The sequence below is a fragment of the Oryctolagus cuniculus genome, chromosome 1, assembly GCF_051225735.1.
Source record: "Oryctolagus cuniculus isolate XC-2025 breed Fujian yellow rabbit chromosome 1, ASM5122573v1, whole genome shotgun sequence".
Taxonomy (NCBI): domain Eukaryota; kingdom Metazoa; phylum Chordata; class Mammalia; order Lagomorpha; family Leporidae; genus Oryctolagus; species Oryctolagus cuniculus.
The window spans coordinates 74898543-74924156 of NC_142867.1; the positions used below are offsets into that span (position 1 = coordinate 74898543).

A 25614-nucleotide genomic window follows, 5' to 3' on the forward strand; every position below is an offset into this window, starting at 1 on the left:
CAATCCAGTGCTCCATGTAGCTTCCTATATAGTGTTTTCTCTTCTTATCAAACATCTACTACCTATATATGTCACTATACACACCACCCTACAAAGGCGGGGGTCCTCTGATTCTCTGATACCGTTTCCCTCCCTTTGTCCCTCTCTAGGTCTCACATTTGTGATGCTTTCCTGACCAGCCTCTCTGCCTCTGTGATTACACCTCCTTCATCCCTACTTCTTATCTGTCTTCTGCAGCTGGGCTGTCTCTATTCCCTCCTCCTGCTGCTTTCTCTTGTCTTTCTCCTACCCCTCTCTCTGATCAATTCGCTTTGACTTTCTTGCTGCATCCTCTTCTCTCTTCTTCTGCTTTGTTGAGAGGACATCCTATGCTTACGACCTAATTCTGGAACTGTATTGTTCATTTGAAGTTAAAACTGATTTGCTGTGACAGCCTCATAATTATGCTAATAAAAAACAAAATCGAGTAATTCCATCACCCATACAACTAAAATGGAAGGCTAGAAGAGCTTGCTCCAAAAAAACAGAAATAACAAAATTACCTGAGCTCACATTTTGTAATGCTATCATAGACTGTCTTGTTTTTATTTTAAGCTTAGTGACTCTACGTCAAGGGCAAGCCTTAGAGTTTTTCAATATATGGTTGTTGGGAAAGCTCTCTAGGATTTGTAGTGCTGTGGAGCAGCTGTAAAATAGTTTAGAAAGAACCTGGTTTATTTATTTCTGTTAGAGCCCTGCTGTATATTAAAAAAACCGATTGAATTTTCAACCACCATCTTAACATCATGTCTAGACAGTAAGTTTGCAACCTCACCTGACCCTTGTTCCTTACTCACACCAACCAGTCAACAACAGCTCAGCTTTAGGCTTTTGGGTTTGTACACAGCTCAAGGTTTACATCATCTCCATTGTAATCTCCATTGCTTACACATCCTTTGCTAACATGTCCTTCCCTCTTAAAAGCAGGAAAACATCACTGAGCTATGATTTGATATAGACCTCAGATACAAAATACAGGTTGAAGTACTTAGGGAAAAATCACATATGGAGACATGAGAACTATCAACATTACCTCAGATGATAGATGGTTATGCATGCATACCACTCATTTGTAGGGAATATGTAATTTCTAAATATTGCTTCTTTTCAGAGTCAGGTTTAATGAGAAAGTGAGGAAAATCAGGAATAAGTCTAGCTTTTTGGATAACAGGAGACTAGGATAAAACATGGGCATAAGAACATAAATCATTCACTAAGAAAATGTGTAACTTAAAATGTGCTTTCCAGGATAATGTATGTAAAAGTATCTGTTGTCTGTATTTAAAATTCACTGTTTCTTTTTTCCTTTTTTCTGTCTTTGATTGGTTGTGTAAACTTCCTTTCTGAGCATGAATTGGCCAATGGATTTGTGAATGGATATGACTTTCAAAGCAAAAAACTTGTATTTGTCCTTCTTCTTACATTTAGAAATTCCTGGCTAATGTTGATCTCTATCAATTGCTGTGTGCCAAAAAAATAAGGAAATACTTCCCCCAAAACAGTAAATTGTGCAGTAATTATTTATACTTGTGTATATGTATTTTTACACATACATAAACATATGATTAAAATATGAGTAATTTTGGTTAATTAACTATTTTAGATATGTACTTTTATATCCTGATAGATAACAAAATCCTGGGGTAGTTGTATTTTCAAGATTGCTTAATGGATATGATTCTAGCTTTCATTATCACTTAGCTTTGGGATTCTGCACTTTAGTTCTTTAATTTATGAAACAAATATTGTGAAGGAAGAGCTCTGTGTTTCTATTCTGTGTTATAGAGTTACAATGCGATAGTTCTACTTCGTGGCTTAAAAGTATGTGTATATAAAAGTGGGAGTCCTCAAAAACTTCATGGAAAATACATGTTCTGAAAAAACTGTGCATGTATTTCAATTTTTTGCATCACGATAAACTTATACTCACTTGTTAGTAATGTCTGAAGAAGACATAGGCTTTTTTTCATAAGCTAATAATAAAATACTATATTTGACCTTATATAAGTAAACAACAAATGTTGAGTAATCAGGCACAGAAAACTCTGAAAGTTAGCAAGTATAAAACCAATGAACAGAGCTGTAATGTCTGCCTATTATAGGAGTATTTTAAGAAAATTAGTTAAACTTTTAGCAGAAAAACATCCTGAGAAGCTTTATCAGAGATACTTTCTCTAATAGGGCAATGTTCCTGCTCATTCTTCTCATCAAACAATGGTAATTTTGTCAGTTTTTATGGGAAATTATTAGGCATCCACCTCACAGTCCTGGTTTGACTCCTTAAGGCTTCCTTTTGCTTTCTATTTTTTTTTAAACAAAAGATTTATTTATTTAAAAGTCAGACGTGCAGAGAGGGAGAGATGGAGAAAGATATTCCATCTGCTGGTTCACTCCCTAAGAGGCTGCAATGGCTAGGGCTGAGCCAGGGTGAAGCCAAGAGACAGGAGCTTCATCTGGGTTTTTGACATGGGTGGCACGGGCCCAAGCACTTGGGCCATCTTCGACTGTTTCTTGGGTCATTAGCAGGGAGCTGGATCAGAAGTGGAGCAGCTGGGACATGAACTGCACTGATATGGGATGCTGGCATTGTAAGCTGCACCACAATGCCAGCACTTTGTTTCCTAATAACAAAATCTATAAAGGCATCCATCTATTTTCAGTGAATAAATGTAAAAAAATAACACTATATTTGGGCTCTTAACTTAAAAAGTGTATTAAACTTGATAGGGCTTGTGTTAAGAAATAAAGTTTATATTTTTATTTTTATCTTTTAATTCCAGTTTTGCATGAACTCCTTGAAATCTTCTTTGTTTACAATAGAATATTTGATTCTGCAAAGAGCTATTCTGTACCCATCTGGCCTACTCAAATTATAAAAATAATTTACTCATTCAATCATTAGCACTATAAGTATTTATTGGGGATTTACTATATTTCAGGTCTTGTGCCATGACCCAAAGATGCACTTATTTAAGACATAATTTTGTTCTTGAGGAGCTCACAGTCTATAAGCATCGCTCCTATTTTATAGGATTTGTCTACAGGCCAAATGGTAGAAAATAAAAATGTCTATGCAAAGAACTCAATACATATCTGTAAAAGTAAATGTTGATGATCATTGCTATTGTTTCAGAAACTGGTTCCTTTTTAATCAATGGGGTAGTGTAGTAGAAGGGTGTGGGTTTTTTACAGTAGATTCAGGTTTGGAATTTTAACTCTTCACATCTATAAAGTAAAGTCAGGAATACCTGCTTAAAAAGGGTTGCAAAGTTATATTGAGGACTGAAGATAATGCATATAAAATCCTATTCCATTAATGGTAAGTATTTCTTTTTTTAAAAAAAGATTTATTTATTTGGAAGGAAGAGTTACAGAGAGGCAGAGGCAGAGATAGAGAGAGAGATAAAGAGAGAGAGAGAGAAAGAGAGAGAGAGCGAGAAAGAGGTCTTCTATCCTCTGGTTCGCTCCCCAATGGCTGCAATGGCCAGAGCTGGGCCGATCTGAAGGCATGATGCAGGAGCTTCTTCTGGGTCTCCCACAAGAGTGCAGGTGCCCAAGGACTTGGGCCATCTTCCATTGCTTTCCCAGGCCATAACAGAGAGCTAGATTGGAAGTGTAGCAGCCAGGACTTGAACCTGTGCCCATATGGGATGCTGGTACTGCAGACAGCGGCTTTACCAGCTATACCACAGTGCTGGCCCTGATAGCTATTACTTTTAACATGAAAAAATGGAAAAATATTTTTGGCTTAAACATTATTTTTAGATATGAAAACATATGAAGTAGTTTTTTGGGGTCTGATCCCTTTTAAGAGTCCTTGCATGATATCATTTATGTCTACAATCATCCTTATCCCAAAATTCTAGGATCAAGACATCACAAGGATTCCATGGATTCCAATAAATAGAAATACACATTAGGTTGAACCACATGAAATTGACAGTATTTGACTTGACCTACAAAAAAATGGTAATTTCATAGGGTTGAACCTATTATTACTAAAAGAAAATTCAATATTTTTTACTTTTTAATGTGAATGGCATGTAAAATTAATTTTTTTCTTGGAGAGTATTTCCTGTTTTAAAAATACCCTTATCTTGTAAAATTCATGGCATTTGCTTTTTGGATTAAGGAAAAAATATCAAATAGTCATATTGCTTTTTTCAGAGTAGTTTCAAAAGGTCCAAATTTGAGTTCAATGTTGCGAAAATTTTAGCCTCAAGAAATGGGGGAAGAGACATTAAAAATCTGTATTTATTATTAGCTGTTAAGGAAAGGAGCAAATTTTTGACTACTTTCAGAGACAAATCTTAAAGATATCAACAAATGAGATGAAACTTGCTCTATGGCACATTATTGAGTAAAAGATAAGAAGAAATCAGTATAACAGAAAGAGAAGGAGAAACAGGGATTGAGAGTGTGTAGAACTGTGAGGGGATTTGTTGAAGTGTTCAAAGGAAGCTAAAATGAAGACAGGAAAATATATACTGGCATAGTTTCCAAAACCAGCTTCTACTTAGAAGAACTTATTATCAGCATCTGTTACTAGTAGCTTTTGAACTCCTATTCGTGCTATCTACTGAGCAGGGAAAACTTGTCTTGATAGGCACATGTCATGCTGCTACCCTTGTTCTGGGAAACCCAATTCAAATCCTACCTCTGTGAAACTCTCTCCAGTTAGAGGTCATTTTCTAGGACAGTTATTCCCACTCTCAACAATAAAGCAAGGCACTCTGTTCCTACTTTTCCCAAGTTCTTCTATGTGTTTTTCAAAAGGTTTGTGTTTGTGTTTGGCAGTAATGTGTCTACCAAGAAACATATTTGTACACCTGGCAGACCTCAACACCACCTCATCAACATTTATTGAACACATTCAGTGTGCCAGGAGCTGTATCATACATTGGGATCAATAAAAGTTGAAGATTTGAGGTTGCATTTAAGAAGATCACACCTTATATAGTTACCTTTGAAATGTAAAAGTGAATATTACTACAAAGTATTCCATTGTGTTTCAGAAGTTCTTTCTACATAAAAGCTACTGGGAATCCTATAATTCCATACTTGAGATTCATTGCTGTAGTCTTTAGCTCGGTGTATAGTACTATTAAAATTTTGAGATAGGTAGATAGGATAACGCTTTGCCTTCTTCCTGACATTCAACCTCAGTGTGACCACCTCACCTGTTTTCTTTTATCAAGGGAAGATAGAAAAAACCATGAGTACATTAGACTCCAAGGTACCACAAAATATAAAAAGGAAGAGTTACTGATAAAAACTGAGGGAAATGTGCTTGAGGTCAGCTTTCACCTGTCAGGAACTACATAGGAGATTTTTATCATCAATAGGCCAGCACCTTGTTTCCTAATAACAAAAAATCTATAAAGGCATCTATCTATTTTCAGTGAATAAATGTAAAAAAAGAACATTATATTTGTCTGGGCTCATAACTTAAAAAGTGTGTTAAACTTGATAGGGCTTGTGTTAAGAAATAAAGTTTACATTTTTTTACTTTTATCTTTTAATTCCAGTTTTACATGAACTCCTTGAAATCTTCTTGTTTACAATAGAATATTTGATTCTGCAAGGAACTATTCTGTACCCATCTGGCCTTCTCAAATTATAAAAGTAATTTATTTACTCATTCAATCATTATCACTATAAGTATTTATTGGGGATTTACTATATTTCAGGTCTTGTGCACCATGACGGGTACTGAATATCCCATGGCATATTTAAGTTCCATTACAATTTTTTGAGAAAGAGTAATTAGCTCCATTTTATAGGTGAAAAGACTCAGTTTATGGAGCTAAGTACTTGTGCACAGGTCTCACATCTTGATTGGTACAGAAGTACCAACAATACTTGGGATGAGTGCAAGGTTCAATTCTTCTGGATCCAAAAATTACACTTTTTGGCTCTTTGGGAAATAAAGGAATGTAATTAACGTTATAGACTAAATGATATTAAAAGGTAAATACTTTTGAATGAATGATCATTTTAGGACCAGCCTTATACCACATAAGATGAAAAGAAAATTTTAAATTGAGACCAAATTTTATTTCCAAAATTTGAAGAGTGAACCAGTGGGTGGGAAATCTGTCTCTCTGTCTCTGTATCTCTGTTTTTATCTTCCAGATTTAAAAACAAAATCAAGTTTAGGCACAAAGACTCTTGATTAGATCACTGAGATTTAAGAAAAATTTCCACCCTTTGAAGGATACTTTCTCCCAAGCCTTCCAAATCCCTACAGATTGCAGCTGCCTCCAGCATGAGTAACCAAATGGAGAGAACTGAGACCCTCTCACTCTCTAGCCAGAGTGCTCAGCTCAGCAAACAACCACAGTAAGTGCTAAGTAACATGAGAAATGGAGACTGGGTGAGGCTTAGAACTTGTTCAATATCACCTGGCATTTCATGGTAGAAACAGTATGAAATCAAACCCATCAGATTCATAAATGTGCTTCTAGTTGGCACTCACATTGGTTCTGAAAGCATTTTTAAGAGTAATACAAATAAGTCTACATTTATTTCTACAGGAAGGCCTCACAAATGTTTTAACAAGGACAATGACAACAAAAAATAACAGCCAACATCTGTCAAATCCTTCCTTGTGTCAAAAATTTCACAGTATACTGCATGTATTATTTTGATTCTTCCTTATGACAGCCCTATAAGTAGGATATAGGCATCATTTTACTAATGAGGAAACAGAGGCGCACAAAAGTTAAATAAATTGCTCAAATTCACAATTACAAATGATAGATTCAGACCCACTATGTTTTTTTTTCCTATGTACATTTTTGCATTGTAGATTAAGTAAAAGCATTTTTATAGTATATAAATGAATATAAGTCAGCCAGAATGAAATAATTAGCATGTGCTTAAAAGAAATAAAACACAAAAAACATTTGTTGTTCTTTTGGGACAAATGGCAACTGCAAATACAGACATGGCAACTGTTGGTGCCTCAGAGATTTCTTTGATGTGGTCACTTAGGAATTATAAAAAAGTATCATCTGGCATCTGGATGCTAATCATAGCTGAAGGGCTACACAAATAAAGCAGTCACTCTGTCCCCTTCCCTGTTTCCAATGCTTAGGAATTTATTCAAAAGTTTGATTTATACAACCCCATAACTACTATTTCTTCTTCAAACACTTCATAAGGGTGTTTTAAATAACTTAAATCTCAAGTGCCTGCTGAATTTCCCAAACTGTTTCTGTGCTCCTTCTCCAAAGAACCTTTTTTTAATGGGTCAGTTTTACCTTTATCAGGTCTGTAATAGCATTCTGTCCCAGAACACAAGGGACTTAAGGAATATTTCATCATTCATTCCATAGAGGCCCCTAGTTATAGTGGAAACTGGATACAGTCCCCTAAGATTCTTCAAAATACTTCAATGAATCCACTGTAGATAGGCCAATGGCCCAAGAAGTATAATCTCTCATTTTAATAATCTCATAGACATTGGCAACACTTCTCTGTGGACATTTTTCACTGCTCAGGATTGCTGTCAGTTCTTATACCTGGATGCAGATCTTTCAGAGGGACACTAGCAATGTTCACTTTGTTCCACACAGGAACACTTGAGTTTCCTTGCTCTCCGAGTGTCCATACCTGATAGCTTTCAGAGTGAAATATCATGCTTTTGCCCAGTCAATAAATGGAAACGGGCAGTATCCAGATGATAGCTACTTTCAACAACACGGATCTGAGAAATGCACCCAACTTCCAGGCTACACGAATTGAAATATCCACTGGACTGGAAACAACAATCAGCTTGCAAACTGGACTGCGTTGGGTATTATTAGAAATCATCTATTTTAAAATGGCTACACTTCATTTGACTAGATTAAGGTATGTTTCTCCTTTTACCTGGTGTGTACCTGCTGTGATAATCCCTAGGTTGGAGTTTTCAGTGACAGGGTAATCTTTGCTGGAAACGATACTTAGCATTTTCATGAAAGATCTGAATATTTAAGATCCATCACCCTTCAATTTGTTGACATCCATATCCATAAAGGCAAGTTCATCACTCAAGCCTTTAAAATAAGATATTGATCACACAGGCCATGCCAAGCAAGCCAGTTCCTATAACGGAGATCTTACTGTTTTGAATGGCTTCCTCTGAAGTGAAATTCTCAATACTTGACACTTGACAGTCGCCATCATGCACTGTGAAGGGACAACTGAGCCAATGCAGGATGCGCGCCCCCTGGCGGGGACACAGCCCCATTCCCAAGCCAAGGAAATACACTCCAGCATCTCCCACTCCGATCGAACCGCAGAACTCCCGCATCTAGCTTATAGCTGCGCTCTCAAGAGGAGGTTGGAAGAAGAGAATGGAGGAAAGCAGAGGGAAAACTGCAGGCAAAGCTCGTTGGGGGAGATCAGGAAGAAGCCGTTGAACGGTCAATGCCCCTCACCTCAGACTCTGCACAGCCCCTAAGGGCCTCACAAGCACATGCAGAAAGCGCTCCTGATGTGCGCTCAGTTTAAATCAAACTTCTTCTGCAGCTCTTTGTGAATCCTGGAGTGACAGTTTGACAAATATGAATTCCCTTTAATGTTTGACATGGATCATAGGCCAAGCCTGATGCCTTCAATTATTAGATTTCTATTTTCAGTGTGTTTGCCAAGTCAGGACCACTTTGCAGAGCCGGCAGGCTCAGACATCCTTGCATCTCATTCTGTCTCCCTTTATCTTCATCCTTCCTTCTTCAGGACACCTGATTTCCCTTCTATCCTCTAGTATGAGGGTATTCAGAAAGTTTATAGAAAACGGAACTAAAACTTCTGAAGGTTAGGCATAGTTTTTCATAATATGCACTTTCCAGGAACTTTTTGAAGATGCCACATACATCATGTCCTGGATCCTTAACTTTAGGTGATAGTTTCTTAATTTCTTTATAAAAATGCTTCAGCTCTGATGGAATATATAACACAGGTAGCATCCCCCTGTTGAAGTCAGAAGGATGCCTGCTTCCCATGTGCCTTCTGTAAATAGGTTCTAGGTATCTATTCTGATAGCATCATCAGATGGCTAGCTTGTGGTCATCTCAAACCACAAGATCTTCTTTTTAAGGAGTTGCTACCATATAAGTCTATTCTAAACTAGTGCAATTAATTTTGGGACCTGTATTCTCTCAAACTATCTACCTCAGCAGGGAATTTTGTGTTTCTGGTAAACATAAGTAGTTAAAAAGCATTTTGAGGGTTTGTGCCAGTATTTTGCCTTCTAATGGCTACTTATTCATTTCGTGCCTCTGGTTCTCATTTTTGTTGATGGCAAATGGGAAAAGAATCTATTCCCTTGTTGCCTTGTGGGAAGTTCATATGAGATAATGCATGCAATGTAAGGTGATAGCATTATAACAGATAACCTAGGTTTTAATTTCATACTAGAGGGCCGGTGCCATGGCTCACTTGGTTAATCCTCTGCCTTCGGCACTGGCATCCCATATGGGCACTGGGTTCTAGTCCCGGTTGCTCCTCTTCCAGTCCAGCTCTCTTCTGTGGCCCAGGAGGGAAGTGGAGGATAGCCCAATGCTTGGGCCCCTGCACCCATGTGGGAGACCAGGAGGAAGCACCTGGCTCCTGGCTTCGGATCGGCGCAGTGCCAGCTGTGGCGGCCATTTGGGGAGTGAACCAACAGAAGGAAGACCTTTCTGTCTCTCTCTCACTGTCTGTAATTCTACCTGTCAATAAATTAATTTAAAAAAAGAAAAAAAATCATACTAGGAAGAAAATTATAACTGTTAAACCTATAATCACAGAAACTACACCCCACAGGTCCCATAACTACCCCAATCATAATATTACCTATGTAAATTTTAATCCAAAATATTTTTTTATAATTTTTTCTCCCTAAAGGATTTCAAAATTTGCATTCATTGCCCTCTAGTGGTTGCTCTGCGGAAGACACAACAGCTTTTTAAAATTTCTGTTTTTGAAATGGTACATAGTCTTATGAATCTTCTCCAAATATTGCTAGGTTACATACATTCCTGTCAGCTGCTAACCCCTAAAGAGTCAACCTATAAGGACAGTAGCTAATTTCAGGACCTGTGCAGTATGGATGTACAAGGCTCATTCATTTCTGGCCACAAGTCTACAATCAGAATCTAGTGACTTAAAAATAATAACATAGCTTTATTCATTCATTATATTTTTACAGTCAATTTATTATGTGTCAGGCAAATAGGCTCACAGTCAAGTGAGGAAAACTGAGGACTATGTCTTTACAAATGAGTAGGGTAAGTGTGATTGGCAGAGAGTGCTGGGTGTGTGACTATATTAGAGGGAGACCTAATCTGGAATTTGTCTGTGCATGTGTGGGGAGGGTGGGAGGGAATGTGAGAGAAGGCACTTAGAAAACACAACAATCTCAAATCTGAAATGTGAACAGAAGAGACCATTACTCAGGAGAAGGAGGTGGGCGAGAAGAAAGTTTGAAGGAGTTTGAGCTATGTTTAGATGATGAAGAAAAGAAGGATTTTTTAGAGATGAGATTGGAAATGTAAGGGAAAGTGATGTTGAGGAATTTAGATTTTGTTCTCATGATCAAATAATAACAAATGGACTGTAAAAGAGCATAGATGGATGCCTTTGCTTTTTTTTTTTTTTTTTTTTTTTGGTCAGGCAGAGTGGACAGTGAGAGAGAGAGACAGAGAGAAAGGTCTTCCTTTGCCGTTGGTTCACCCTCCAATGGCCGCCATGGCCGGCGCGCTGTGGCTGGTGCACTGCGCTGATCCAATGGCAGGAGCCAGGTGCTTTTTCTGGTCTCCCATGGGGTGCAGGGCCCAAGCACTTTGGCCATCCTCCACTGCACTCCCTGGCCACAGCAGAGAGCTGTCCTGGAAGAGGGGCAACCAGGACAGAATCTGGTGCCCTGACCGGGACTAGAACCCGGTGTGCCAGCGCCGCAAGGTGGAGGATTAGCCTAGTGAGCCGCGGGGCCGGCCTGCTTTTTTCTTTTTTTGAAGATTTATTTTATTTATTTAAAAGACAGTGTTACAGAGAGAGGTAGAGACAGAGAGAGGACTTCCACCCGTTTGTTCACTCCCCAGATGTCCGCAATGGCCAGAGCTGTGCCAATCCAAAGCCAGCAGCCAGGAGCTTCTTCTGGGTCTCCCACATAAGGGCAGGTACCCAGGGACTTGGGCCATCTTCCACTGCCTTCCCAGGTCATAGCAGAGAGCTGGATCGGAAGTGGAGCAGCCGGGTCTCGAACCAGCGCCCATATGGGATGCCGGCGCTGCAGGCCAGGGCTTTAACCCGCTGTGTCACAGCTCTGGCCCTCCATACCCCGATGCCTTTTGCTTTTAATTTCTGTTTTATTCTTTTATTATGTAAATGGAAATATTCAGTTAGTTTACACATAACTCACATTCAAGTATGCTTAGTGATAAATAAGATGGTTTAATGTTAAATTAATGATTCAAAAAATGTTCAGCACACCCTTTTTACCACCCAAAGTTCTCCCAAACCCATGCATTCCTAGAATTGTGGAGCTAGAAGGGGCTTAAAGAGCCACGTCCTTTCAGCCTATGGATATGAAAGAGGGTTAAGAGTAGGCCCTGACTGTGCTGAATAATTGAGTGGCTGCACCTAGAAACTGTTTGCTTTTCCTATCTAGCATTGTGCTTAAGTTCCTCATTGTGGGAACGTCCTGTATCTCATGTCTTGTTGGCTTACACTTTTGTAATTCTTGAGCACCCCTTTTTGTCATCTGTGTGTTATACTGTGTGTTCTTCCTTTGTAGCCCGATGAAGAGATAGATAATCTTACAGAGGGGATCTGGGAGTGTCTTCCCATTACTAAGAAGAGCATGAACCCCTCAAACTGCTGGGTGTGGTTTTGTATCATTTATTGAACTCTTTTGGCCTCTCTGTATCTTCTGAAGGTGTAATTCTGTGTGGATCTATTCCTCCTAAGGGTCTAAGCATCTTGAGGATATGACACATGGCTTAGTCATCATTACTTTCCATAGAGCAAATGACGTGAGCCTTGAAAGCCTCTATCAAGTTGCTGTAAACAGGGATGGGTGGATAAATGAATAAATAAATGAACGGAGTGGAATATCTTATTTCTCAACAAGAGGTTTAAATAAATGTTATTAAAGGAATAGACGGTACATTATGCCAACAGTTTGTGTTGGTTTGGGCATTTGGCTAAGTGGTTAAGATGTTTGGAATGCCCATATTCGAAGCCTAAGTGCCTGGAATCAAGTGCCACTTCCACTTCTGAGCTAGTACCCTGCTAAGGCACACCCCTGCAGGCGGTGGGTGATGGCTTAAGTACTTGGGTCCTTGCTACCCACGTTGGAGATCCAAATTGAGTTCCGGGCTCCTGGCTTTAACCTGGCCCAGCCCTAGCCAGGACAGGCATTTCAAAAGTAAAACAGCTGATGGGAGATGCTGTCCCTTCCAAACAAATAAAAAATATTTTTAAAGTTTTATTGGAAATTTTCACATGGAAAAAATACATGATGAGCCACTCAAGGTGAAAAGAGGATCTGTTACAATCAAGAAAAAATGAGAGCTTCACTCTTTTATTCATAAGAAATGACCAATGTTGGGGAGTCAGTGCTGTGGCACAGTAGGTTAAGCCTCCACTTGCAGCTCTGGCATCCCATATGAGCACCGGTTTCTGTCCTGGCTGCTCCTCTTCCCATCCAGCTCTCTGTTAATAGCCAGGGAAAGCAGTGGGAGGTGGCCCAAGTGCATGGGTCCCTGTTCCTATGTGGGAGACCTGGAAGAAGCTCCTGGATCCTGGATCCTGGCTTGGGATGGGTCCAGCTCCCACCATTGAGGCCATTTGTGGAGTGAATCAGTGCATGGAAGACCTCTCTGTCTCTCCTGCTCTCTGTCTGTAACCCTGCCTCTCAAATAAATAAATAAGTCTTGAAAAGAAGAAATGACTAACGTTTTTGGTAATAGGAGATTAGACAAATTAGAAAAAAGGAGAAAGAGACATCTAGGCAGCATGGGGGAGTGCCCAAAGGACTTCAAAAATCAGAGCGATCTGATGCTCAGTGTAAACTTTTTACTTGTTTGATGTAAACCCACTGCCATGTTTTCAAATTTTAGGCATCACCTGCTGTATAAGAAAGAAGTGTGCAAGAACACTTGGTTAAATTTATGCTTGTTAGGGAAAAGAGTGTGCTTTTCTGTGAAGTTCTCAATTCTGGGAGCAACTGACTCTTAGCCATGTGTGGATGATGACGATGATGATGATTCCCACTATTATATAAATGCAACACTTGCTCAATGTGAAGGCAGACCAAACAAATGAATGAAAAAAAATTTAGTTTCTGCTCTCTTGAATTCTATCATAAATCTGTGAGTAGAAAAATGGGAACATTAGGTATAGTCGAGTGCAGTTTATGCTAGGCACAAAACCTGAGAGAGGGGCCAGTGTTGTAGCACAGTGGGTTAAGCTGCAGATTGAAATGTGGGAGCGCTGGTTGGAGTTCAGGCTGCATCCTTTCTGATTCAGCTCATGTTAATGGTGCATGGGAAAGCAGCCTGGCTTTGGCCTGGCCCAGCTAGGCTGTTGTGGCCATTTGGGGAGTAAACCAGTGGATAAAAGGTTCTCTTTTTCTTTCTCTTTCTCGCTCCCTCTATCACTCTGCCTTTCAAATAAATATAATAATTATTAAAAAAAAGCCACTTTGAGAGGCTGGCTCCGTGGCGTTGCAGGTAAAGCCGCCACCTGCAGTGCAGGCATCACATTTGGGCACCGGTTTGCCTCCTGGCTGCTCCACTTCCAATCCAGCTCTCTGCTATGGCCTGGGAAAGCAGTAGAAGATGACCCAAGTCCTTGGGCCCCTGCACCCATGTGGGAGACCTGGAAGAAGCTCCTGGCTCCAACTGTTGCAACCAATTGGTGGGTGAACCAGCAGATGGATGACCTCTCTCTTTCTCTGCCTCTCCTTCTCTCTCTGTGTAACTCTGACTTTCAAATAAATAAATAAATGAAAAAAAATTAAAAACACCCTAAGAGGTATAGGGAATAAATGTTTCTGTAATTTTTTTCCACAGCATCTTTGGTCAATTAGGAGTCCTTCAGCTAAATTTTGAACGTAGAGACATAACAAGAAGTAAAATGACCTGGACGATTAACTTTTGGTTCTCCACTGACCTCTATCTTTCTCTCCTTCAATCAGGAAAATCACAGATCAGTCTCATGTTCAGAGGAGCAACATTTATTATTTTGATTTTTTTTTTTTAAGGTATTCTTGGTTCTTAGAGCTCTTGGTTGATTCCTAGTGTTTTGCTACTTCCAAAGTGAGATTTTCACCAAAAAAGCCACAGAGTCTGCTTTCAGATTTTAATTCCCTTCCAGTACATTGAATTTTAAAAATCTACCAGTATGATTATACCCAGTTTTAATATGTGATCAATGAAATAAAATCCACAAACATAAACCTGTCACACACCACTGATATGTAGATCTGTGCAAAGTATTTTACTGCCATCTTGTGGATGTTTAGGAAATAACCCCAGCGGCTATGAGCTTGATGTTCAGGAGACATAGATAGAAAAAATAACTGGAAAAATGAATAAGAAAAGAGAATCCAAGTGTCCAGTTTTCCACTTAATCTTATCATTTTCACACACTGTATAACCTCCCTGGTGCTTGTTTTCTTCACAAAAGCTTTATACTACAATACTGGTACAGCTCCTCCTTACCTCAGGGTTGCCTTGAGAATAAAAACAAAATTACTCTGTACATCAGAAATCACAATCCAGAAGCAATGGATTATCACCCCTGCTATCATGAAATACTACTAGGTTGAAGACAATTAAGCATTTTGTAGGTAACAAGGTAACTGTGGTTCTGGCTGGGAAATCCAGGCCCTGATGCCTGTCCCAGGAGTGATCTGATCATCTTTTAGGGCTCTCAGGACAAGAGAGTGGATGTTTCCCATGAAAATAATCCCTGGAGGTGATTTACCCAGGAGTAGACAATAACATGATCCTGAGAATTGATGAAGGGGGTGTTTTCTTTTGTACCGGTTCCCCAATGTGTGAGTGGGTCCTGACATTCAGAAATACTGCAAACGGTAGAGAACAAGCAAAAAAAAAATGTTACCTCTGGGATACTACCCAGTGATGCACATTTCAGTCATTCTCCTGTAGTCATTTTGTGCCTTTCAAACAACACTTTCAATGAAAAACTGAAGCAATAGGTTGGATTATAGATAGCACAGACCACTTTAAAAAAAAAAAATACCCAAGGTCTGGCATTGTGGCACAGTTGGGGAAGCTGCTGCCTGCGATGCTGACATCCCATATGAGCACCAGTTTGGGTCTTGGCAGTTCCACTCCCAATCCAGCTGCATGCTAATGCATCTGAGAAAGCAGAGGAAGATGGTCCAAGTGCTTGGGCCTCTGATAACCATGTGTGAGAGAGATCTAGGTTGAATTCTAAGCTCCTGGCTTCAGCCCAGCCTTGCCCTGGCTGTTGTGGCCACTTGGGGGTGAACAAGGTAAAAGATCTCACTCGCTCTCTGTCTCTTCCTCTTTCTGTTATTCTGCCTTTCAAATAAATGAATAAATATTGTTTTTAAAATTTCAGAAAATATTTAGGAACAGAACTTGTAAAGGCTGCTCCTTCCCCTTAGGGAAGGCTTCTTCAAGTTCTTTCCTTCACTCATTTATCCATCACTTACTGATACCTCTGTGTGCTTGGCACTGGGTTAGACCCTGGCAGCAATGATGAAGACACAATTATTATCCGCAAGGAACCCACAATCTATCGAAGAAAATGTTCATGAAAACAAAGACCAAAGGAGAACACAGGATGTTACTGAGGCACGAGGATTGGGAAGAGGGGAGAGGCTCTCTCTCCCTGTGTCTGAGTCCCAGTAAGGTGTCCTTCCTGGCCTTTTAACTTGGCTTCTTCCATCTTAAATGAATTTTTCTCTCCTCTGAAGTCTTGAGGCACTTAATAATAATAAATAGTTCATCCATTGATCACCTCAGATGCCTCGCCTGCCTGTCCTCACTTCCTATCCTCACTTCCCCACCTGCAATTTGACTTTAATAATTAAATCTGCTTTTATGAATAATTATCAGGAAATGGCTTCAAACACAATCCTTAGTATGTCCTTCCTTATATGCTTTCATAATTTAATTAAAAAACATTTGCTAAGCATCTACAATATCAGGAACTTTGGAATTAGCCATTCTTAGCTTCTACTTATTTTGACTTGTGGTCAGTTTACCAACATTCGTTTCAGAGCACGAGACCACCCCCTCCAATAGGAATTTCCATGGAAAAAACATGAGATCGGATTTTCTGCAGGTAAACGATTTTTTCACTTGCAGCTCATAGAATCTGCTTAGTCTTCTTCCCTTCTCCAGTCTAAGTGTCTCTGAATTTCTCCTTTATGCAGTCCAACTTCCTTATGCCCCTAATATGGTCTCATTTAAGGATTTGTCTTTATCTTGCACAATCTGATCTCTCATTTGATTAAAGACCCTGAAAGGCAAAGACTCTTATCTAATCCTTTATTCCTAAAGAATGTTATGATCTTAATTAGGTCTCAGATGAAGCCTATGTCCATTCTGCATGTCCCCTTCTTCTCCATCACCCTTCATGAGCCAGATGGGTTCCCCTGACCTACCTGTTAGCTGGGAAGTTCACATCTCTTGACCCATGTTTTTTGCTACTTCCAGTCCTGCAATTGCTTAAAAAAATGAATTGAAATTAAGAAGCAGAGCAGGAATTAATGTTTCTCTTGGGAATCTGAGGTGGTAGAAAGAGAGAATCAGCTCATGCTTGGGCAGATTCCTGCCTTAGACTGCTCACTTACTGTCAGTCACTGAGAATGGTCATTTCCGATGGTGACATGAATGATGATGAGTGGTGGTCATGATGATAAAGAAGGAGGAGGTGGAAGAGGAGGAGGAGGGAAAGCTAATTCATGGAACCAAGAAGCTTGCTACTAGTTCTAAGTAATGAAATAACAGTGAGATGACTAAAAGTGGTTATTCCTTTTTAACACATTTGCAGTGCATTATAACCATGTTCTTGTCTTAGCTGTCCACTAGGCTATCAGTCCATGAAGGAAGGATGAATGCTTGGTTGACTTCTATATTCCCTAGAGATCCTAGCATGGTATTTGACAATCATGTCTTTATTATTAAATGCATATGAAGTACCAGACTATGTTCAAGGTTCTGGGAATATAGCAATAAATAAAATGTATCAATAGGAGTTAATGAATAAATTAAGAATTGCAGTCATGTAGGCAAAGTGTTTCCCACTTAATATGCATACATTTAAGTGAGTTGTTAAATAAATCACCAGTTTCTCCCTCCATTCAGAATCATTTTCATGAACATAGAAAACAAAGTGTACATTTTGGTGAGCATCTTATGCCATTCTACTAGATAGCAAATCTCGAAGGAGATATCTGTACTCACTGTCATTCAAAGAGGGAACTTGAATGAAAGCCCAGTGGGAACTTGTGGGAAGGTTTTAAGCAGAGGAGTAGCACCATCAGAGTTGGTAAAATCTATGAAGTATGTGTGAAAGATTAAAAAGAAAACCTACTGACTTTAACGTTCAGCACACCTGTAGTCAAAACCTCTTGCTAACTGTGTGATCTTTACCAAGGTATTTCACCACCAGAGTTTCAGAATTTTGGCTTGCAGGATAATAGTTGTCAAATTATGTGAAGTTCTTACCTGGTAGGTAGCACACAATAAATCTCTTATCTTTTGTGTTATCAGTTCTTTTCCTTTCATTCTATTTGGCCTGGGCCCCGCCCACCAGAGAGGTTCCTCTCCAGAAATAATTTCAATTGTTTAAGAACCAATTATGATTCTTAAGATCCTAGATCTAAAATAATACCACTCATAGGCTTTATCAGGCAAAACAATGATCATTTATCATTAGGGTGTACAGTGTCCAGATATCCTTATTTTGAGGTAATCTAAGAGAAGAAGGAAGACTTATCTCTCACTAGAGAAGCAGGAGAGGGAACCTAGAGCAAGAGAGGGTGAAGTACCTGTTCCAACTGGGACTTTAGCTCCCCTCACCAAGGTATAAGGTTCAGCGTGGCCTGTCTGCAAGTGGCCAGTAATGATGACCACTGGAACAACATCCCTGAGAGGGTATATTTTTAGCAGGATTTATTCCCTTTGACTCCAGTTTCCAAGCCTTCCTGAAGATTCTATGAGCTATCTGTTATTTCCTCCAATACATTCATTTTCCATTAATCAGAGTTGATGTAATTAATTAATTAGTAATTAATCAGAGCAGATGTCTGTTGTCTGGAGTCAAGAACCCCAGCAGATGAATTCACCATCCAAGCACCTATAGGCACACTCCTAGAGCAGAAAGGAGACAGTCGTGACAGAAGGAAGCCACTCCTGGAATCTAATTGGCCCCAATTTAGAAAATCACTGGATTCCTTAAATTCTTCTTGAATAAAATGGCAAAGTGATGGTTTTCCTATCTACTGTAAAGAATTCTATGAGGAGCAAATGAGATATTATACATAGTAAAGGACTTTGTGCATATTAATGGTGACACAAATGAAGGGGTTGTTAGGGTTTAACTAACAAAGTGGATTATTCAGAGGCAAAATCAAATTGAAACTAAAAGTGAGTCCACTTCCAATGGATGATCACTCCTTCCTTAAAAGTGGAGATTCTCTTCACAAAATTTCCTCTTTATCTGCAGTCAGCTATCATAGCACATTTTTAATGTTTACACAGAGAAAGCATAGGATCATAGACTACTCTACTCTGTGAAGCTTATATAGGAAATCTTAACCATCAAAATATCCTTTTGGAAGAATATATTATAAGCAGATTTTAAGCATCGAGTATTAGTATTTGGTATGCAATTGAGCATTTATTTAAACTTTTTCTGATCTATGAGATTTCCTGTTAGTCAATTAGAAAAGGATCAGTTTAAAGACAATACTCTGGATCTTTAGGATGGAAGGAGCCTATGGGCTAGGAGTCCAGATGATTATAATGGAAAGGGGCCCTAGGATTCCCAGCTGTCTCAGAGACATGAAAAAGGGTGTGTAATTCATTCATTCATTAAACATTTGCTCAGGAGCTGGGTTCTAAGTAAATCAGCAGGGATTCAGAGGTGAGCAAGACATAGTCCTGTCCTCAAGGGAAGCTTTACAAGACCTCAGTGTTGTTTCTAAACTGCCTCAGTCTCACAGTCTGGATGTGTAATGGCTTCCTAGGAGAGTTCATATGTCTCTTTGAAAATGTTCTACCATTTTATGCACTTTTTAAAATTTATTTCTTACTAGCTGGGTGTTGAGTGTGGACAGCCTCAGACATAAACAATTAGCTGAACTCGGTGTTCTTTCTGAAGGTTGACTGCAGAAAGAGAATAACTTCAGCATCAGAAGCAATAATGGTAAAAATACTGCAGTTATTGCTGATGGTGTGATCTTGGACAAATTACTTAATTTATCTGAGCTTTAAACACAACTAGGTTGTTCGTAAAATTCCATAAAATCATAGTGCAGTATCCAGCCAAATCTTGTTGCTAAGCAGATATTCAATAAACAGTGGGTATTTTATCCCTATTTTCTTTTCTTTTTTACTGTTTCTGCTTCTTCTAGGAATTCCTTGTTTTGGGGAGGCTTCTCTTCCAGAAGGCTTCCCATATTCCCAGGCTGGGCTGAGGATAGCCTTTCCTTTATGCCTGTGTAGACCCTGGGCCTTATGGATTAACATTTCCATACTATATTGGAAGTAACTTTTTAATGTTATAAGCATATGTTCTTGCAAGACAGAATATTTTTTGTCTTGTATCCCCAGAGCCTCTTGGGTTCTTGCACTTGGTGGTTGCTCTTGAGGTCTGCAGACAAGGTTTTAAGGTAAAAATGTTACCTCTCTTAAAACGGATGCATGATCTTTCCTACAGACTGCAGCAAAATTTCCAAGAGATATTTGAAATAGCTGATATTAACTCATATTCCAGGGAGAAAAAAATCCAAGTATGGGGCTAAATACAGTCAGGAAATACTTTCCTAACATTAAAGAAATGAAAGATCTCTGTGAGTGAGATCCCAGTAGAAAGAAGGGGTCATCAAAGAAGGAGGTACTTTTCTCTGAAAGGAGGAGAGAACTTCCACTTTGACTATGGCCTTGACTAAATAAGGTCGGAGTTTGTGAACTCAAGAGGCTTCCATAGCTTTGGCAGCTCGTGACAAGAGCCTCGGGTATTACTGACATCATAAATAAGAGTGTCAATTGTTAAATCAACAACAGGAGACACTGTGCACCTACTCTCCATGTAGGATCTCTGTCCTTAATGTGTTGTACTATGTGAATTAACGCTAAAACTACTACTCAAACAGTACTCTATACTTTGTGTGTCTGTGTGGGTGCAGTCTGTTGAAATCTTTATTTAGTATATACTAAGTTGATCTTCTGTATATAAAGATAATTGAAAATGAATCGTGATGAAGAATGGGATGGGAGAGGGAGTAGGGGATGGTTGTGGGTTGAAGGGAGGGAGGTTATGGGGGGGAAAGCCACTATAATTCAAAAGTTGTACTTTGGAAATTTATATTTATTAAATAAAAGTTGAAAAAATAAAAAAAAATGCTGGGAAAAAAATTTTTTGCAGGACTTTTCAGATCCTTTAATTGAATCATTAGTCTTTTCTTTCTTTTTAAAAAAGATTTATTTATTTATTATAAAGGCAGAATGAGAGAGAGAGAGAGAAAGAGAAAGAGATCCCTTCCACCTGCTGGTCCATTCTCCAAATGGTCACAATGGCCTAGGCTAAGCTGGGCCGAAGTCAGAGGCCAGGAGCTTCTTCCAGGTCTTCCACATAGGTTCAGGGGCCCAAGCACCTGGGCCATCTGCTGCTTTCCAGATATATTAGCAGGGAGCTGGATTAGAAGTGGAGCAGCCAGGACCTGAACTGGTGCCCACGTGGTATGCCTATGTTGCAGGTTACAGCTTAATCCACTACACCACAACACCAGCCCCAGGCTTTTTCTTTTTTTTTTCATTTCACAGATTTGGTGTTGTACAGAACACAGTGGTAGGAATATTACTTTGAGAAAAGTTGGCACTGGTATTACTGAACTGAATTTTAGACTTTTGAAGGCCATTTCAAAGTTGAGGTTTTTACACTATCCCTTTCCACATTGTAATATATAGCGTGTTAACGACACATTGGATAAGTAGGACTAAAAGAATATAGTCAGGAAGTAGCAATGTTAATTTTAGTTTCCTACTAATTTTAGTTTCCTACAATTTCCTACTGTGCCCATAGAGTTTATTCAGTTTTTAAAATTTCACATGTATTATACAGTCAGATTCTGTCAGACAATGCGGATGCTTCCTAAGCAAAGCACAGAGCAACCCAAGAATTCTCTGGTCAGTTGTGGGGCATAAAAGGCAATTGTTTGCCTCAAGTCACTTTTAGGGGAAATTCAAGACATGCATGGGCCAGTGGCAGGAGGTACTCAGCACACAGGGGCAGGACTGCTGCTCAGTTCCTACTCTACAACGTGGCTATTCTTCTGGTTACAACAGCAAAACACTTCTACAGGGTTTGTCAGTAAATACTTGCTATCCAGACTTCTCCCAAGTACGCTGCAGATTTGCCGGCCTAGAAGAGCCCACTTCCCCACAATCCTGCAGCTTTGGCACTGTGGCCTTTCATGAACTGGTGCCAAGATGCCAGATATTTGGAATAGCATCCTTGACGGAAGGCAAAGAAAAAGCCAGGATGGCTAAGTATAAGTGAAAGTAGAGCTGGTAGTGAAGATGATGCCATTCAAGCATATAGGGGTCAGCATTTGCAAAATCTTGGCAGTCATGTTACTTAAGAATAACAGACAGGGACTGGCATTGTGATACAGTGGGTAAGGCTGCCTCTTGTGACACTGACATTCCATATGGGCACCCGTTCAAGTTTTGGCTGCTCCACTTCTGATCCAGCTCCCTCATAATGTGCCGGGGAAGCACTGGAAGATGACCCAAGTACCTGGGCCCCTGAACCTAAGTGAGAGACCTGGAAGAAGCTCCTGGCACCAGATAGGCATAATTCTGGCCATTGCGGCCTTTTGGAGAGTGAACCAGTGGAAGGAAGATCTCTCTCTCTCTCTCTCTCTCTCTCTGCCTTTTGCTTTTTTTTTTTTTTTTTTTTTTTTTGACAGGCAGAGTGGACAGTGAGAGAGAGAGACAGAGAGAAAGGTCTTCCTTTTGCCATTGGTTCACTCTCCAATGGCCGCCGTGGCCAGCCGGCGCACTGCACTGATCTGAAGCCAGGATCCAGGTGCTTCTCCTGGTCTCCCAGGGGGTGCAGGGCCCAAGCACTTGGGCCATACTCCACTGCACTCCCTGGCCACAGCAGAGAGCTGTCCTGGAAGAGGGGCAACCGGGACAGAATCCGGCGCCCCGACTGGGACTAGAACCCGGTGTGCTGGCGCCGCAAGGCGGAGGATTAGCCTATTGAGCTGCGGCGCCGGCCTCTCTCTGCCTTTTGAATAAACAAATACATTTTTTTTAATTTAAAGAATAACAAACAACTATTGAAATGTTTTACAGAAAGGGCATACCCAGATATGCATTTTTAAAAAGCTTACTCTTTCTTATGGCTGGAAGTTTGAGATGAAGGATGCTTGTATGCTCTGGGCCATAAACAAGAATAAAAAGATTCTTAGGGTATATCCAGGTCATGCTGAATCCCTACCTCTGGCATAAGGCAGGAGTCATCCAGGATGAAGGGGCTCTGGGACCAAGGCTGGGGAAGAGTTTTCTCCCTGGTGCCTCTCACTGTACACACCTGTTTCTATCTGAGGCGCTTCTGTGATCAGAAGGGCCATGGGGTCTGAGCCAGGTAGAAAGGCAAATCTGGTAGTAGGTTCCACAATTAAGAAAAGCAAAAGGCAGAGACTGATGAATCAGTTGGTCTAGAGACAGTAGCTTCAGCAGTGAGCCAAGATGCCTAGAGCAAGCACTACGGCTTTGTGAGGTAGTTTCTACATGGTTTCTCAATCAGAAATCTGATTCTAACTGGTCTGAATTAGGGCAGGAAATCTTTACCTTTCAAATAACATCATTAACTGCTTCTGACTAGATTTTATTGTAAAGTTGTTTACCCTAAATGATATAGGACCTTTCTGTTTCTGAAACTTTGATGAAAAGACCAGGGGGCTGCGTGGGAACTCACAGAAGGGACATGTTGCTAACATCTTTCAAGCTAAAAATGCCTAGTGTTCCTTTCTGCAAATACTGTTTCTTTGAGAAAAGTTATAAAATGGGCCCTTGAGTTACAAAGCTGTATAACCAGGACAGATCTCCCCATTTTCTTGGAAGAAATTGAAATCGCCATTAATCTGGATGCATATGTTGAATAATCTGAGTTAGCAAAGATACAATGCGTTGCTTGAGCTAGGGTTGGACTCCGAGTCTTGCTGTCCTTCTTCAGGGGGAGGAGGACACAGCTGGTAGAGCTAAGGTCAGAGGATAATGCTCTCCTGGTTATGGCTGACTAGAGCAGAAACATACTTTCTCATGAGGGGTGTGTGTGGGTTTTGAGGGGTTTGGGAGACTGCACGCTTTGAGGATGAAAGTTGAAGGGGTGCTATTAGTTGAGAGATTTCTGGTTGCAGCTGTAGTATGTTGGGGAACAAGTAGCACAGAGCTATGGAAATGGCCCTTGACCCTACCTCTGCACAAGTATCAGGTCCTCTTTAGTATCTCAAGGAATGCTGGTCCCAGAAACAATGACAGACAGACTCACAGGCAGCAGCCCTCAGCATTGAAAAGTATGGGACGGGGACTGGGAGCACAGCTGGAGAGAAAGGACATAGCAGATGTGGAACAGTGGCTGGAAGATATGGGCTTTACCAAGACACTCTGGCAAAAGATCTCTGTGAGTGAGATCCCAGTGGAAAGAACAGGTCTTCAAAGAAGGAGGTACCTTTCTCTGAAGGGAGGAGAGAACCTCCACTTTGACTATGACCTTGTCTAAACAAGATAAGAATCAGAGAACTCAGAGGGCTTCCATAGCCTTGGAAACTCACGACTGGAGCATAGGGAGATTACTGATGCCATAGACAGGAGTGTCAATTGGTAAAGTCAACAACAGGAGTCACTGTGCACTTACTCCTCATGTAGGATCTCTGTCCTTAATGTGCTGTGCATTGAGATTTAATGCTATAACGAGTACTCAAACAATATATTTTACTTTGTGTTTCTATGGGGGTGCAAACTGTTGAAATCTTTACTTAATGCATACTAAACTGATCCTCTGTAAAAAAAAAAAAAAAAAAAAGAAATTATCAACTCCCAACTTGACTCTCACTGGGATTAAACATGACAATAGGTCTGATCTGATTTCATCATCATTTAAAAAAAATCATCTATTATTTTTCACTTTATGTTTCTGTGTGAGAGCAAACTGTTGAAATCCTTACTTAATGTATACTAAGCTGATCTTCTGTATATTGAGATAATCGAAAATGAATCTTGATGTGAATGGAAGGGGAGAGGGAGTGGGAAAGGGGAGGGTTGTGGGTGGGAGGGACGGTATGGGGGGGAAGCCATTGTAATCCATAATTCGTACTTTGGAAATTTATATTCATTAAATAAAAGTTAAAAAAAATAAAAAAAAAGATATGGGCTTTATGGGAATCCAAGAAATAATTTGGAACATCTTTTGCTGTTTGAGGCAGGGAGTGTACCTCGGACTTAACATCAAAAAGGATTGAGAGTTGTTATTTGAGATAATGATACGAAGGTGAACTTACCAGTACACCAAGATGGCAAATAGTGTATATAATGCTCATATTCCATTTGAAAAACTTGACAGTAAGGGCTCAAGAATGTCTTTTCCTTCTACAGGGCTCAAGATAGCAACGTAACCTGAGAATTACTGAAATACCCAAGAGTTGTGTCTCGTTTTTACCTTTTATAAGTCAACAACACAATTTAAATTCTAATTTGAAAACACAATGACTTCTCCTTGATAGCTGCGGCATTTCACTTCTGGCAACATGTATTCCCAATTATGTATTTCAGAACATAGTTAAATACTTAAAGTCTATCAAGAGTGAGCTTTGGGGTAAGCATGTCATCTGGGGTAATCGTTTTCATACTCCTGAGGCACGAATAAACCAAAATTGCTTGGAGATACAGGAAATACAATCTCTTTCAAGGAATATATGACTTCTACAGCCTCTGTTCCACCTTTTTTTTTTTTTTTTTTTTTTTTTTTTTTTTTTTATAACAGAGCATTGAAACAAATTACAACAGAAGCATTTCTGTCTTTCTCTCTGCAGGAAGAATGCCTGAGGAGGCTTCTGCACTAGTTAATGTGATTGCATGCTGAATGCCCTAAATTCTCCTCCACAAATCCCTCAAGAAGATAGTTCAATTATTGGATTTCTTTCCACAAGTCCCTGAGAAATAGAATACATAAAGGAGAAATTAGAGAGAAAAGATAACTCACAATATGTGTATGGGATGTGGCCTAAGGTGATGATTTCTTTATCTTTCAGCATCGTAATGACTTTAGTGCTGGAGTCGCGGAGGGGAGAAGGGGGAGGTCTGGGAT

General features: G+C 39.8%; 1 protein-coding gene and 1 pseudogene across 22 annotated transcripts in view; both read right to left on the reverse strand.

Annotated features, from left to right (window-relative positions):
• The window catches only part of DLG2 (discs large MAGUK scaffold protein 2), a 2253656-nt gene that overhangs the window by 380385 nt on the left and 1847657 nt on the right, over nucleotides 1–25614 (reverse strand). The window lies entirely within an intron of this gene.
• LOC138850165 (L-lactate dehydrogenase A-like 6A) lies at nucleotides 7221–8338 on the reverse strand (annotated as a pseudogene).